This window comes from Castor canadensis, chromosome 4 (assembly GCF_047511655.1).
Source record: "Castor canadensis chromosome 4, mCasCan1.hap1v2, whole genome shotgun sequence".
Classification (NCBI taxonomy): domain Eukaryota; kingdom Metazoa; phylum Chordata; class Mammalia; order Rodentia; family Castoridae; genus Castor; species Castor canadensis.
The window spans coordinates 68611344-68627146 of NC_133389.1; the positions used below are offsets into that span (position 1 = coordinate 68611344).

Sequence of the window (15803 nt, forward strand, 5' to 3'; positions counted from 1 at the left end):
TTAAAAAGAAATAATTGTGGTGCTGGGGCTCAAACCAGGACCTCATCCACACTAGACAAGAACTGTACCACTGACTTACATCCCCAACCCCTTATTTCCTTCTCAATGTCTCCCAGTCTTCTGGCTTGTGTGGTTTCAGAAGAGTAGTCCAAGGTAATCATCCTTGCTCTTTAGTTTGAAGATGGGTTTTCCTCTAACTTCAATATTTTTTCTTCATTTTTTATTTCCTACAGATTGAATGTAATATGCTCAAGGGGTATGTGTGTGTGCTCTTTTTTTTTCAATGTAATGAAGGTCAAAAAATAGTAATAAACTAGCTTGGGCATCAGTGACTCACACCTGTAGTCCTGGCTGCTCTGGAGGTAGAGATCAGGAGGATTTCAGTTCAAAGCCAGCCCAAGCAAGCAGTTCTTGAGACTCTTTCTTGAAAAAAACCCATCTATTACCCATCTGTTCCTGTATCTTCAATTTTTCCATCAGAACCCATAGCATATTAATCAAAGTTATATTAAATTCTTGTTCTGGTAATTTCAAAGAAAAAGTTTATACCTAGGTATTTGATTTTTTAAAGCTATTGTGAATGAAATTGTTTCCCTATATTCTTTCTCAATGTGTTCATCCTACCAGACTTGGTCCTGGACTTTTTTGGGGGGGAAACTATCACTGCTTTAATTTCATTACATGTTGTAGATCTGTTTAGGTGGTTAATATCCTCTAAGTTCAGTTTTGGATGGTCATACGTATCTAAAAATTTGTCCATTTCTTCAAGATTTTCAAATTTATTGGAATATAGGTTCTCAAAGTAGTCTCTGATGATTCCCTGGATTTCCTTGGTGTTTGTTGTTATCTCCCCTTTTTCGTTTCTGATTTTATTAATTTGGGTTTTTCCCCTCCTTATTTTAGTCAGGTTTGCCAGGGGCTTGTCAATCTTGTTTTTTTTTTTTTTTTTTTTTTTTTTTAAGAACCAGCTTTTTGTTTCAGTAATTCTTTGTATACTTTTTTTGGTCTCTGTTTCACTATTTTCAGCCCTTATTCTTGTTATTTCTCTCCTTTTGCTTGTTTTGGGTTTTGCTTGCTCTTATTTTTCTGGGAGTTTGAGATGTAGCATTAGGTCATTTATTTGAGAACTTTCTGTCCTTTTAATATATGCACTCATGGCTATAAACTTTCCTCTGAGGACTGACTTTGCTGTGTCCCATAGGTTCTGGTAGGTGGTGTTTTCATTTTCATTAACTTCCAGGAAACTTTTGATTTCCTCTCTTATCTCTTCTTTGACCCACTGATCATTGAGCAATGTGCTATTCAGCCTCCAATTATTTGTGTATTTTCTGCTGTTGCTTTTGTTGTTGAATTCTAGTTTTATTGCATTATGATCAGATGGAATGCAGGGGATTATTTCTATTTTCTTATATTTGCTAAGGCTTGCTTTATTCCCTACAATATGATCTATTTTGGAGAAAGTTTCATAGGCTGCTGAGAAGAATGTATATTGTGCTGTTGTCAGATGAAATATCATGTAGACATCAGTTAGGTCCATTTGATGTATGGTGTCATTTAGTTCTAGGATTTCTTTGTTGATTTTTTTTGGATAGCCTATCTATTGGTGATAGAAGGCATTAAAGTCTCCCACTACCACTCTGTTGGAGTCTATATGTGCTTTTAAGTCCTTTAGTGTATGTTTGATGAAATTGGGTGCACTGATATTAGATGTATATAGGTTGATAATTGTTATTTCCTTCTGATGTACTACCCCTTTTATTAGTATAACATGTCTTTCTTTCTCTTGTTTGGCCAATGTAAGCTTGAGGTACACTTTGTCTGATATAAGTATTGCTACTTCTGCCTGTTTTGGGGGGCCATTGGCTTGGTAAATCTTCTTCCAGCCTTTCATCCTAAGCCAATGTTTACTTCTGTCAATAAAGTGGGTCTCCTGTAAACAACATTTTCAGATCTTCATTTTTAATCTGGTTTGCCATATGGTGACTTTTCATGGGGGAGTTGAGTTCATTGACATTCAGTGTTAATATTGATAGGTATGTGGTGATTCTTGTCATTTAGTTGTTTATGTTGTTTAAGGATTTGATGGTGTGCAGATGAATCAATGCTACTTTCTGATTACTTGTCTTTTCTTCTCCTGTGGTTTGATCTTCTATGTGCAGAATTTCTTGTAGAATTTTCTATAGTGGTGGCTTGGTGGTCACATATTGTTTTGGTTTCTGTTTATTGTGGAAGATTTTTATTGCTCCATCAATTTTGAATGACAGTTTTGCAGGATAGAGTATCCTAGGGCTGAAATTGTTTTTATTCAGTGCCTGAAATACCTCACTCCATGCCCTTCTTGCTTTTAAGGTTTCCATTGAGAAATCTGTTATTATTTGTTTTTTATCTCTTATAGACTTCAATATTCTTTCTCTGTTCTCTGTGCTTTTTGTTTTAATGATAATATGTCATGGGGTAGTTCTATTTTGGTCAAGTCTGTTTGGTGTCCTTGAGGCTTCCTGTGCCTGAATGGGCAAAACTTTCTTGAGATTTATTGTGCTAGTATATTATTATTGTACTAGTATATTATGCATCCCTTTGGCTTGCACTTCTCCTTCTTCAATGCCCATGACTCTCAGATTTGGTCTTTTGATGGAGCCTCTGAGTTCTTGCATATTTCTTTCACAGCTCTTGAGTTGTTTGACTGGGATTTCTTCTGCTTTTTCTTTAATTTCTGTTTTATCTTTGAGCTTTGATATTCTGTATTCCACTTGTCCTAGTCTACTGGAGTGAACTTCCACTGCTGGAGTGACCTTTTGTTTGACTAAAGGGAATTTTTATTTCCAGGATTTCTGTTTGATTCCTTTTTCTGAGGTTTTCCATATCTTTACTCCACTCCTATTTTATAGTTTGTGTTGACATCTTTAATTCATATATCTCCCTTTTTATAGTGTCCTTGTTTCACTTTAGTGTTTGTTGAAGTCTTCTCTGAATTCCTTTATTTGTTTCTATGTCTTCTCATGTTCTTTATCTTTGGTGTCTTGAAATTTCTTGAGTGCACCTCATATATTCTGGTTAACCATGTCTAGTATCTTCTCCATGAATTCCTCAGTGATATCTTCCACAATTTCTTCTTTGAGGATTTTTATGTGGATGTCACTGGGCTTCTTAGTGACATTTATCATTGTTTTGTTGAGGTCAGGATTTGGGTATCCATTTTCTTTATTTCCCACTGAATCCTGTATTGAATTGTTTTGTTTCTTTCTTCTTCTTCTTTTTTTGAGGAGAGTAGTTTCCATCCCTTCTTTTTCCCATCGCTCCACTTGGTGCTGTGCAACTATATATTTGATAGGCTAGTTGGTGGTTTTGATTGCCTGATTTCTTTCCCTGATTTAATTTTTGTGTTGTGACTGACTTGGTTATTAACTAGGTTGATGTGCCCTTTCTGTCCCTGGCCTGGAGGTGTAATTTAGCAATAACAAATTCACGGGTTCAATGCAGACCAGTTGTTTACATATTATATAAAATATTTCTGGTTATAATATCTATAAACAGTGGGAGTTGGAGGGGGAGTAATTGTTATTAGGCTAGAAATAGAAATTTGGGTAATTGTTAAAGTGGCAAAAAAAGAGGGGTGGGAAAAGGGTAGGGGGTGGGGGGAGAGGTATGGGGGCTGCTGGGTTTTGTGGCCCTTATGTGTGTTTGGGTGTATTTCTGTTGTAGTGGAGGGCACTTGTGTCAAGGATTGAAATTGGCTGGGGTTGTATAGAGTTGGTACAGAGGCTAGTCAGCGGGTGGTGAGTGTGTAGGAGGGAGTGGCAGTGTGTTGACAGGTTGGGGAGAGATGGGAGGGGGAGGTGAAGACAGCGGGAGAGACTGGATGAGAAGGGGCATAAACAGTAGCTGGCAATGGGGGTTGTTTTTCTCCTCAGCCAGGGCAGGAGGCCAAGATCAGCCTCAAACACTGTCGTCAGAACTGCTCCTACCCAGGCAGCCCTGTTTTCCTCCCTCACACATTTGTAGAAAAAAAAAAGAGTAGTTAGGAGGTAAAACAATGAATTATAGCACAGGAAAAGGAGGAAAAGTGAAGGGATAAGAATAGGGATAAGAAAATAGTGATGGTGAAGTTAATAATACAGAAATAAAACCACCAGGTACAGGAACAACAAAAAGTTCAGTCTGTTTGGTAAAAGTTGTGGAGTTATTCCTTAGGCATCCAATCCTGGTACTGGCATACAAGCAGGAGCTCTGATATGGTCTCACTATGTGACTGGCTTGTAAGTAGTATTTGTTTCCTTCTGTCCACAGAGCAAATTGCAATTGGTAGCTGAGGTAATTCTGCCAATTTGTGCAGGGTGGTTAGAGCTGTTGTTTTCACCAGATGGCAGCTGCATTGCCCTACAGCTGCAACTCTGTTTGGTCACCTCCCCCACCCCCACAAGGTGGAGCAAACCAGTTTGGAATATTGCCCTCTGTCCCATGAGACCAGCTCCAGGATCCATCACCTGCCCCACTTTGGAAGGTTGTCTTGTTGCCCCACCCCTGCTCTCAGCCTTTGTGCCTTTCCCAACTTCTGCTCATTGTTAGCTTGTCACCCCATCCCTGCTCTCAGCCTTTCTGTCTCTCCCAACCTCTGCTCAGTGCTAGTGGCTCCTCTGGGAGGCTGGCTTGTCACCACATCCCCGCTCTCAGCCTTTATTGCTTTTTATTTACTGAGAGTTTGGCACTGATGTTTCAGCTCCTTGCCCCACCCCCATTCTCCAGGGCAGATTCAGTGTTCCACCACCACCTCTGCTGTTGGTGTTAGATTACAGTTCCCTGTTTTTGCTTTTCACTTTTGTTGGCAGGGGATTCAGTCTGCCCAGGGGCTGCACTGGATTATGTTCCCAGGAGTTAGGTAGGGGAGTCATGTGTTGTACGTGATGCTCATCTGTTCATTCTGCAGATCCATGCAAGCAGTTTTGGAACTGTCCAGTGGGGAGAAATGGCATGGCATAGGGAGGCTTTCCATGCATTATGGGTCCAGGATGTTGCAGAGTTTGATTCTGATTGATGCTCTTGTCTTCTGCTTGTTGGGAGGAAAAAAAAAAAAGAAAAAGAAATGACAGGGGGCTTTTTTTCTCAGGGCAGGACATGCCTTGCTGGCTTGCTGCATGGGATTTTTGTGGCAGTTAGGTGTAATTAAAAGCTGATTTAAGAGTCAGTCCTTGAATTTTATGTGCACCTAATGTGATGGCAGTTATTATTTTGGCTAGAAGCAATCAGAATTCCCCAAGTGTAACTCCAACATCTCAAGGTGGTTTCTGGAGTCATGGAGCTCAGGAGTTCTGATTTCCTACCCTAATTGCCATCTTGGATCCCCAGCATGGGTAGTTTCTAGAGTGAGAGCAATAGAGTCATGGGGGAGAGAAGGAGAGAGACATTTCCTGTTCCTCACATGGGAAATGGGAGCAAAAACTCAGGGTGGTGATCCCCATCTCCTAGTCTTGTACTAGAGACACATGTACTTTGACATGTGGTCAAAGGTAATGGGTAACAGCTGAAATGGCTGTTAAAACAGGGACGGGTCATTCTAGCCACTGGGGTAATTTTCTGGATTTGGGTCATTGTCTTGTTAAGAGAGACATTGAATAATCTACTAGTTCCTGCTCAAATTGATAATTTCTGAATTCTAAATTCTTAACTTTTGCTCTGTCTAGCTCCTAGGTTTGGGTCTTTGTTTTATTAAAAACACTTTTGAAAACTTCCCTGCTCCTCGCATAGTTGATGTTTAGGGTGTGAATTACTTTTCAGTAGAGAGGGAATTAAGTTTTAGGGTAGTGGCTACCTTTAGAGCATTGTGTCTTAGCCTCTGGCCTCTAGATACCTGATCTTAAATAGAGATTAGTGAAGTTGTGAAGTTAAATTAAAATGATTTCTTCCTATCTTCCTCTTGGGGTCACCACTTATGCCTATCTTCTACCTAGCAGAGGGACCATGGATGTGTGCCCATGCCCCAAGTCTCTGGCCTTGCCTATCCGTGCCAACCTGGAATCATCAGCTCAGCAGCCAGGAGGCTTGAGGACCCAGGACCAGCAGGTAAGGATCAGCAGCTGGGAGGCTTATGACACTACGGGCAATGTGGCCAACAGCCTAGGCCTTGTCAACAGTAGTAGCAGCAGCAGCAGATTACACATGCCTATGCCAAGTCAGGCCTGGGAACTCTCTACTGCTGTTGGATGCCATGCAGCCTAGCAGACAGTAGGTAGCAGTGCAGACAAAAAGTAGTGCCAGTGCTGGGCACACCTCAAGACCCATCACCTGCATGGTCTGGGCTCCATGGCTACCACTTCTTTTGCCACCACTGCAAGTGCCAAAAGGGAAGCTAAAGGTGTCAGCTTCAGAGGCCACAGTCCCAGGCCATAGGGTGGACCTCTCTTTTCTGTGGCCGTTGTATGTCCTCAGGCTTTATCCTCTTGCTTCTCTGTCCTGCTCCCTTGCCCGCCTACCCGCTATACCTCTGTTTGCCCTTGGACATATGGTCTCAATTCTCACCTGCACTCTCCTTGTCCCCATGGCCTGCAGGGATTGTGGAAGCCCTCACCCCAAGATCACATTCCCTTGTCCCAGGGACACGTGCTTGGGGTCCACCATTAAGTGGCTGGCACCCTTCACTGATGAGACTAATGGCATTATTTGCCAGATTCAAAGATAGATAGTTTCTAAGCCTCCTTTCTTTAGGGAAGTTAACAAGGACTCACAGAATGACCCAAATTGTAGAATGCCTGCCTAGCAAGTGTGAGGCTATGAAATCAAATCCTTCCTTAGTTATCTCAGTTCTAATCCCAAAGGGGTCTAACTATCCTCTGCTTTAGGACTAAAAATTTTATGGACAATAATCTCAATCTGTTTCATGCTATCATAAGTGTAATTTACATTTAACTATAATTAAGTTTATTAACACATGTGTTCTTGTAATTTACTTTTCTTCATGAGTCTTTTAAGGTATGAGGTGCTAAGAGTTTTATTAAAAACAATGTTATCTAAATTCAGGTTTTTGCAAAGGTTATTCCAAGATACAAATTAAGTTCTTAGAGCTTATAAATTTATATATGTGTGCTTGGGTTGGCTATAGTTGAAAGTTTGCCTAGAAAGTATCCTGGAGTCAAAATTTAAGGTACTAATGTGTATTTCAAAATGGGTTTCTGTTTTATCAAAACAGCTGTGAGGGACTTTTGGTGCTATAGATTGATACAAAATTTTACCAAAACAAACAATTTTCACCTTCCAGATGGGATGATTAAACCTTAAGTTTTTATTAGGGTTTAATAAAAGATGATTAATCCTAAAATACTGGGTTGTGCATATCATTAACTTTCAGTGTCTGAGCCTGCTCCATGACTCTCAGTCATCGGGTTTCCTAACTTTATGCTTGCTCTCTTATCTTTGTTTCTGTATCTAATAATTTAAGGCATTAATCGTGTTGGTTTACGTAGGTGTGGTTTAGATCTGGTACTTAATTCCTTACTATTTTTAAAAGTTTGTATTAAGATGTTTCCTTTTTAACACTCAACAGATTGCTTTCCTTTATATTATTTTACATGTTTTTGGTATAAGCCTCTTTGCCTAGTGTATGGTAGTTCAGATGTTTATTGGCAAACATATCTTAAAAGTTTTTTTTTTTTTTACATTCATCAAACTCAATAAGTAAGTTCTCTTCATACCCCATTGAAATTATTTACTATTCTATGCATCTTGCCTAAATTAGTCTCTTGCCAGATGCACAGACCCTAAGATATTTTTCTGGTAACACTGCATATACCTTGTGTGTGCATCTAAATGTTATAAAATCATTATATACATGTAAACTTCTATGATTCCTCTATCTAAGGTACATTCTATCTAATGAGGTCTTTGACACTGCTGCTGTTTATGACAAGTACTCAAAGTTCTGCAATTTAGGCCTGACATCTATTTGTCAATAAACATTGGTTTATCTGACATTGGCTAGATAAATATTGTTTTATACATATGATATGCAATTGAGCATTAAAACAGAGGCTGTTTGAGATTACTGACACTGCCTTCCCCTAGCCATTAAAAATTTAGGGTTTTCAAAACTAATGCTTTACTTTACCTAACCAAAATTCAAGGTTTAAACTGTGTTGTTGCAACTGACTCCTTTATATGTTAGGCATTTTTGTGTTCTTCAAGTATATAAACCTTCTAAAATAGAGCTGTAAAAAGGCACTGTACCAAGTTGGTGTCTTGGCTTCTTTTACAAGTTAGCACATATTTCCCAATTATAATAAGAGATGGTTAGTAATAGTATACTACTATGTCAATTTCTAAACTGCTAATTATAGTTACTTTAAGTTTTGTCATTACAGTTCTAATCCTTCTGAAATATTTACAGACAACCCCATGGAAAATGACTCTGACAAGTGCTTATCTATTAACCAGGACATTCTTAAGTATTGGAGTCATTTTGTATTTTCCTTGTAAAACTTTATAACTGTTGTCTGCTGATACTTTATAATAATTTAAAGGTGTCAACACATCTAAAATTAACCAAAGCTGAGAGATTTTTAAAAGGGGCTCTTATGCATATGCTCTAATATGTAAACCTTCTAGGCTTAAATAAATTTGTGTTTCTGTCAAAACGCAAGTTCATAACTTTGTCCAAGGCCTTTTGTTTAAGCAAAGACAATATGTCCATTTCTACTGGCTCCAGATCTGTCCTTTTAATAACAGTTAAGAGTTGTTTAGACTCTCTCTTGTATTCTACTTACAATTGGTAACCCCCAACTATTTTCTAACTAAGAAGTTAAACTGAGCCAATCAGAAATTACTCTCCCTAGGGACATCCCAGTGATTGTTTTCTGTGCCTTGCTTCTATGCTCACCTGTAGAAACCTCCCCTTGGGCCTCCCTGGTGTGTCTGTTCCTCTTGCCCAGCCACTTTTCATCTAGTACTGCCTGACTCATGAATCACTGTATGCTCAAAAACCTCTTTAAAATATTTGACAATAATTCTCTATGTTAAAATAGCCAGTAGAGAGGATTTTGAATGTTTCCAATACAAAGAAATGATAAATGTCTGAGTTAATGGAATTACCAATTATCCTGATCTGATCATTAAACATTATATACATATAATGAAATGTCACATTATACCCAATAAATATGTACAATTATGTGTCAAGTAAAAATAAAAGTAGGGCTCAGTGGTAGAACTCTTGCCTAGCATGTGTAAGACCCTGGGTTCAATTCTCAGTACTGCAAAACAATAAATATGCTTTTAAAAAGGGAAATGAGGACACAGACATGCACAGAGGATTAACTATTTGAAGACAGAGTGAAGACTGCAATCTGTAAGCCAAAAAGAGCAGTAGATGAAAACAACACTGCCCATACCTACATCTTAGATTTCCAGTCTCCAAAGTTGTGAGAAAAAAAAAATCTCTATTGTTTAAACCAAAAAATTTTTAATATGCCTTGGTCTACCTTTTAACAGGTTATGTAGATGAAAGAAAACAGGCCCCATGTAATAGCAGAAAGTTAGGGACACAGTGGGTATGAAATAGGAGACAATTGCCCTTGCTGCCAGAAAGTGTTCTGCATAGCACATTTTTATCCTCGCTCTTTGTTACTATAGCAACATTTAAACAATGAATGGAAAATGCAACCTAGAGAGTATGACCCCAAAAGCAAATAGTGAGCTGTGGGCATTGTAGTGCAAGGTTGGAGTCCCAGCTGCTCGGGAGGCTGAGGCAGCAGGATCACCTGAGCACACGGTGCTACAGCTTGGATGATGCAGAGACCCTGTCTGGGTAGGGGGAGTAAATACTGAGTTTCCACTTGACAGGTTAGTAAAATCAAATGCATACTAAACAAGTATGCTCCTTGGGAACAAAATTGAGTAAAAACTAAAAGTAAAAATGCCTGAAGCGGTGATTTGCAAATGTGGCCACTCTTACTATTGTCATAAATTGTATCAGACTTTGCCAAAAAAAACCAAGATGGTGTGTGTTTGGGATAGGGGGTTGCTGTTCATGTGCTGCTTACATGGAGAGAGTTAAGGCAAATGAGCTATTTGACCTTTAATTTGCCTCCTAATTTCTTTCTTATGATTTTTGTTGAGACAGGGTCAAGCTATGCTGCCCCGGTTGATCTCAGGTGTCTGGGCACAAGCAATTCTTGTGCCTCAGCCTCCTGGGTTGCTGGAATGCCATCGTGCCCTATTCAATTTGCCATTTTAAAAATGTGCTTCATGTGACAGCACCCTACTTTGGCAGAAGCAAGTTAGCAGTTCAACAGCTGCCCATGACAGCTACAATAGAAATGTCTAAATCTCCTAGGCAAAGAATGGAAAAACACCCAGAGAAGATGGGAGTGGGGTACTATGTAGGAGGAGAATTGCACCCAAGTGTCTTTCAATTGCGAGTGACCTGCTTATCCCTTTGAAGGTCTAGCACCCTTTCCTTGAGCCCAGGATGATGTGAGGAGAATAATAAGACATGTTGGTGTTCGACTCCAGGTAAAGTTAGAGGTATGAGGAAAGAACAAGATGCATATAAATGGAACCTTTAGAAATAAAATCATTGATGGTCCATTTTCTTTTTTTTTTCTATTTATTTATTCATATGTACATACATTGTTTGGGCAAATTTCTCACCCCCCACCCCCTTCCACCTCCCTCTCCTCCCACCCCCCTCACATCCAGGCAGAACCTTTTCTGCCCTTTTCTCCAATTTTGTTGAAGAGAAGACATAAGCAATAATAAGGAAGACAAAGTGTTTTTGCTAGCTGAGATAAGGATAGCTATACAGAGATTCTTAGCATTGCTTCCATGTACAAGTGTATTACAACCCAAATTGATTCATATTTACCTGACCTCTTCACTACTTCCTGGTCACCTTTCCATATTGACCTCTGTCATTTTAAGGTATTGGCTCCTCTACACTGGGCACATCAAACATTTTCAAGTTTTGGGTTTCTTACCTATCCTCATTCTTCTGGTATGTGCTCTCCCTTTAGCATGTGACCCAAGTCCAACAACAGTGTTGCATATGCCCGAGATCTAAAGTCCACATATGAGGGAGAACATATGGTTTTTGGTCTTCTAAGCCTGGCTAACCTCGCTTAAGATGATGTTCTCCAGTTCCATCCATTTACTTGCGAAAGATAAGATTTCATTCTTCTTCATGGCTGCATAAAATTCCATTGTGTATAAATACATTTTCTTAATCCATTCATCAGTAGTGGGGCATCTTGGCTGTTTCCATAACTTGGCTATTGTGAATAGTGCTGCAATAAACAAGGGTGTGCAGGTGCCTCTGGAGTAACCTGAGTCACATTCCTTTGGGTATATCCCTAGGAGTGGGATTGGTGGATCACATGGCAAATCTATGTTGAGTTTTTTAAGAAGCTTCTATATTGTTTTCCAGAGTGGTTGCACTAGCTTGTATACCCACCAGCAGTGTATGAGGGTTCCTTTATCCCTGCATCCTCACCAACACCAGTTGTTGGTAGTGTTTATGATGATAGCTATTCTACAGGGGTGAGATGGAAACTTAGTGTGGTTTTGATTTGCATTTCCTTTATGGCCAGGGATGGTGAGCATTATTTCATGTGGTTTTTGGCCATTTGAATTTCTTCTTTTGGAAAAGTTCTGTTTAGTTCAGTTGCCCATTTCTTTATTGGTTCATTAATTTTGGGGGAGTTTAATTTTTTGAGTTCCCTGTATATTCTGGTTATTAGTCCTTTGTCTGATGGATTGCTGGCAAATATTTTCTCCCACTCTGTGGGTGGTCTCTCTGGTTTAGAAACCATTTTTGTTGTGCAGAAGCTTTTTAATTTCATGTGTAATCCCATTTGTCCATCCTTTCTCTTAGTTGCTGAGCTTCTGGGGTTCTATTGAGGAAGTCCTTGCCTATACCTATTACTTCAGGAGTATTCCCTGCTCTTTCCTGTACTAACTTCAGAGTTTTGGGTCTGATATTAAAGTCCTTGATCCATTTGAGTGGATACTAGTACAGAGTGATAAACATGGATCTATTTTCAGCTTTTTGCAGGCAAATAACCACTTTTCCCAGCAACCTTTGTAGAAGAGGCTGTCTTTTCTTTATCATATGTTTTTGGCGCCTTTGTCAAAAATAAGGTGAGCATAGCTGTATGGATTCATATCCGGGTCCTCTATTCTGTTCCACTGGTCTTCATATCTCTTTTTGGGCCAGTACCATGCTGTTTTTATTGCTATTGCTTTGTAGTATAGTTTGAAGTTGGGAATTGTGATACCTCCAGCATTGCTCTTTTTGCTGAATATTGCCTTGGCTATTCATGGTCTCTTGTGTTTCCAAATGAACCTCAGGGTAGATTTTTCAATCTTTGTGATGAATACAACTGGGATTTTGATGGGAGTTGCATTAAACATGTAAAATGCTTTTGGTTGTATAGCCATTTTTGCTATGTTGATTCTGTCAATCCATGAGCACAGAAGATCTTTCCACCTTCTGTGGTCTTCCTCAATCTCTTTCTTGAGGGATTTGTAGTTCTCCTTATAGAGGTCATTCACATCCTTTGTTAAGTTTACGCCTAGGAATTTTTTTGAGGCTATTGTAAAGGGAATTGTTTCCAAATATTCTTTCTCAATTTGTTCATTGTTGGTGTATAGAGAAGCTAATGATTTTTGTAAGTTGATTTTGTATCCTGCCACATTGCTGTAGGAATTTTTGGGTACAATTTTTGGGTCTTTAAGATATAGGATCATGTCGTCTGCAAATGGGTATATTCAGACAGTATCTTTACCTATTTGTATTCATTTTATTTCTTCTTCTTGCCTAATTGCTCTGGCTAGGAAATCCAGGACTATGTTGAATAGGAGCAGGGAGAGTGGGCACCTTTGTCTCATTCCTGACTTTAGGGGAAATGCTTTCAGTTTTTCTCCATTAAGTATGATGTTGGCTATAGGTCTGCCATATATAGGCTTTACAATATTGAGGTACATTCCTTCTATTCCTAGTTTTCTTAGAGCTTTTATCATGAAGTTGTGTTGGATCTTATCAAAGGCTTTTTCTGCATTTATTGAGATGATCAAGAGTTTTTTGTCTTTGCTTCTATTAATATGCTGTATTACATTTTTAGATTTGCATATGTTGAACCACCCCTGCATCTGTGGGATGAAGCTGACTTGGTTGTAGTGAATGATCTTTCTGATATGTTGTTGGATTCAGTTTGCCTTTATTTTATTGAGGATTTTTGCATTGATGTTCATTAAGGATATTGGCCTATAGTTCTCCTTTTTGGAGGTGTCTTTTCTGGTTTGGGGATGAATGTGAAACTGGCTTCACAGAATGATTTAGGCAGTGTTCCTTCCCTTTCTATTTCATGGAAAAGTTTAAGGAGTGTTGGTATTAGTTCTTTAAAGGTCTGATAGAATTCAGCAGAGAGTCCATCAGGTCCTGGACTTTTCTTTTTTGGGAGACTCTTGATTGCTGCTTCAATTTCATTTTGTGTTATAGATCTACTTAGGTGGTTAATATCCTCTTGGTTCAATCTTGGATGGTCATAAGTATCTAGAAATTTGTGCATTTCTTCAAGATTTTCAAATTTATTGGAATATAGGTTTGCAAAGTAGTCTCTGATGATTCCCTGGATTTCCTTGGTGATTGTTGTTATCTCCCCTTTTGCATTTCTGATTTTACTGATTTGGGTTTTTTTCTCTCCTCATTTTAGTCAGATTTGCCAGGGGTCTGTCAATCTTGTTTATTTTATCAAAGACCAGCTTTTTGTTTTGTTGACTCTTTGTAGGGTTTTTTTTAGTCTCTGTTTCATTAATTTTGGCCCTTATTTTTAGTATTTCTCTCCTTCTGCATGTTTTGGGTTTTGCTTGTTCTTGTTTTTCCAGGAGTTTGAGATGTAGCATTAAGTTGTCTATTTGAGATCTTTCTGTCCTTTTAATATTTCCACTCATGGCTATAAACTTTCCTCTGAGGACTGCCTTTGCTGTGTTCCATAGGCTCTGGTAGGTGGTGTTTTCATTTTCATTAACTTCCAGGAACCTTTTAATTTCCTCTTTTATTTCATCAATGACCCATTGATCATTGAACAATGAATGCGTTGTTCACCTTCCAATTGTTTGCTTATTTTCTGCTGTTGTTTTTGTTGTTGAATTCTAGTTTTAATGCATGGTGATCAGATAGAATGCAGGGGATTATTTCTATTTTCTTATATTTGCTGAGGCTTGCTTTGTGCCCTAAGATATGATCAATTTTGAAGAAAGTTTCATGTGCTGCTGAGAATAATATATATTGTGCAGATGTTGGATTAAATATTCTGTAGACATCAGTTAGGTCTGTTTGATCTATGGTGTGATTTAGTTGTAGAATTTCTTTATTTTTTGTTTGTATGACCTGTTTGTTGGCAATGGGGGGGTATTAAAGTCTCCCACTATCACTGTATTGGAGTCTGTATGTGTTTTTAAGTCCTTTAAATTATGTTTCATGAAATTGGGTAAACTGAGATTAGATGCATATAGGTTGATAATTGTTACTTCCTTTTGGTGTATTTCTACTTTTATTAGTATGAAGTGTTTGTATTTATCTCATTTGATTAATGTAAGTTTTTGAAATCTACTTTGTCCAAGATAAGTATTGCTACTCCTGTCTGTTTTCAGGGACCATTGGTTTGGTAAATCTTCTTCCAGCCTTTCACCCTAAGCCAGTGCTTGCTTCTGTCAATGAGATGGGTCTCCTGTAAACAACAGATTGTTGGATCTTCCTTTTTAATCCAGTTTGCCAAATGGTGTCTTTTGACAGGGGAGTTAAGTCTGTTAACATTCAGTAATAATATTGATAGGTATGTGGTGATTCCTGTCATTTAGTTGTTTTTGTTGTTTAAGGGTTTGATTGGGTGCAGGTGAACCAATGTTACTCTCTGATTCATTGTCTTTTCTTCTCCTGTGCTTTGGTACTGCCTGTCCTCTTGTGGTTTTGTTTGCTTTCATCTTCTTTGTGGAGAATTCCTTGGGGAATCTTTTGTAGTGGTGGCTTGGTGGTCATATATTGTTTTAATTTCTGCTTATCATGGAAGACTTTTATTGCTCCATCTATTTTGAATGATAGTTTTGCTGGGTAGAATATCCTAGGGTTGAAGTTATTTTCATTCAGTGCCCGGAATACCTCATTCCATGCCTTTCTTGCTTTTAAGTTTTCCATTGAGAAATCTGCTGTGATTTTGATGGGTTTGTCTTTGTATGTTATTTGTTTTTTCTCTCTTACAGCCTCATTATTCTTTCTCTATTCTCTGTGCATGTTGTTTTGATGATAATATGTTATGGGGTAGTTCTATTTTGGTCAAGTCTGTTTGGTTTCCTGGAGGCTTCCTGTAACTGAATGGGCATAACTTTCTTTAGATTTGGGAAACTTTCTGTTATTATTTTATTGAATATATTATGAATCCCTTTTGCTTGGACCTTTTCTCCTTCAATGCTCATGATTCTCAGGTTTGGTCTTTTGATGGAGTTGGTGAGTTCTTGCATATTCCTTTCACAGGTCTTGAGTTGTTTGACTAATAGCTCTTCAGTTTTTCCTTTAATTTCCATTTTATCTTCAATGATAAAATTTAATTTCCACTTTATCTTCAATGAAGATAAAGTGGAAATTAAAGGTCTGAGATTCTGTCTTCCATTTGTTCTAGTCTGCTGGAGTGGCCTTTCATTGTGTTTTGTGTTTCTGTTTCATTCTTTTTTCTGAGGTTTGCCATATCATGGGTCACTTCCTCTTTAATAGTCTATTTTCATCTTTAATTCATTTATGTATTTATAGTGTTCTCAGTTTCACTTTG

The 15803-nt window shown here is 38.4% G+C and overlaps 1 non-coding gene across 1 annotated transcript; it reads left to right on the forward strand.

The window, feature by feature from the left end:
* The first annotated feature begins 3868 nt into the window (after window positions 1-3868).
* Window positions 3869-3998, forward strand: LOC141422992 (small Cajal body-specific RNA 20). The gene has a single exon (XR_012447671.1).
* Window positions 3999-15803: the final 11805 nt, after the last annotated feature.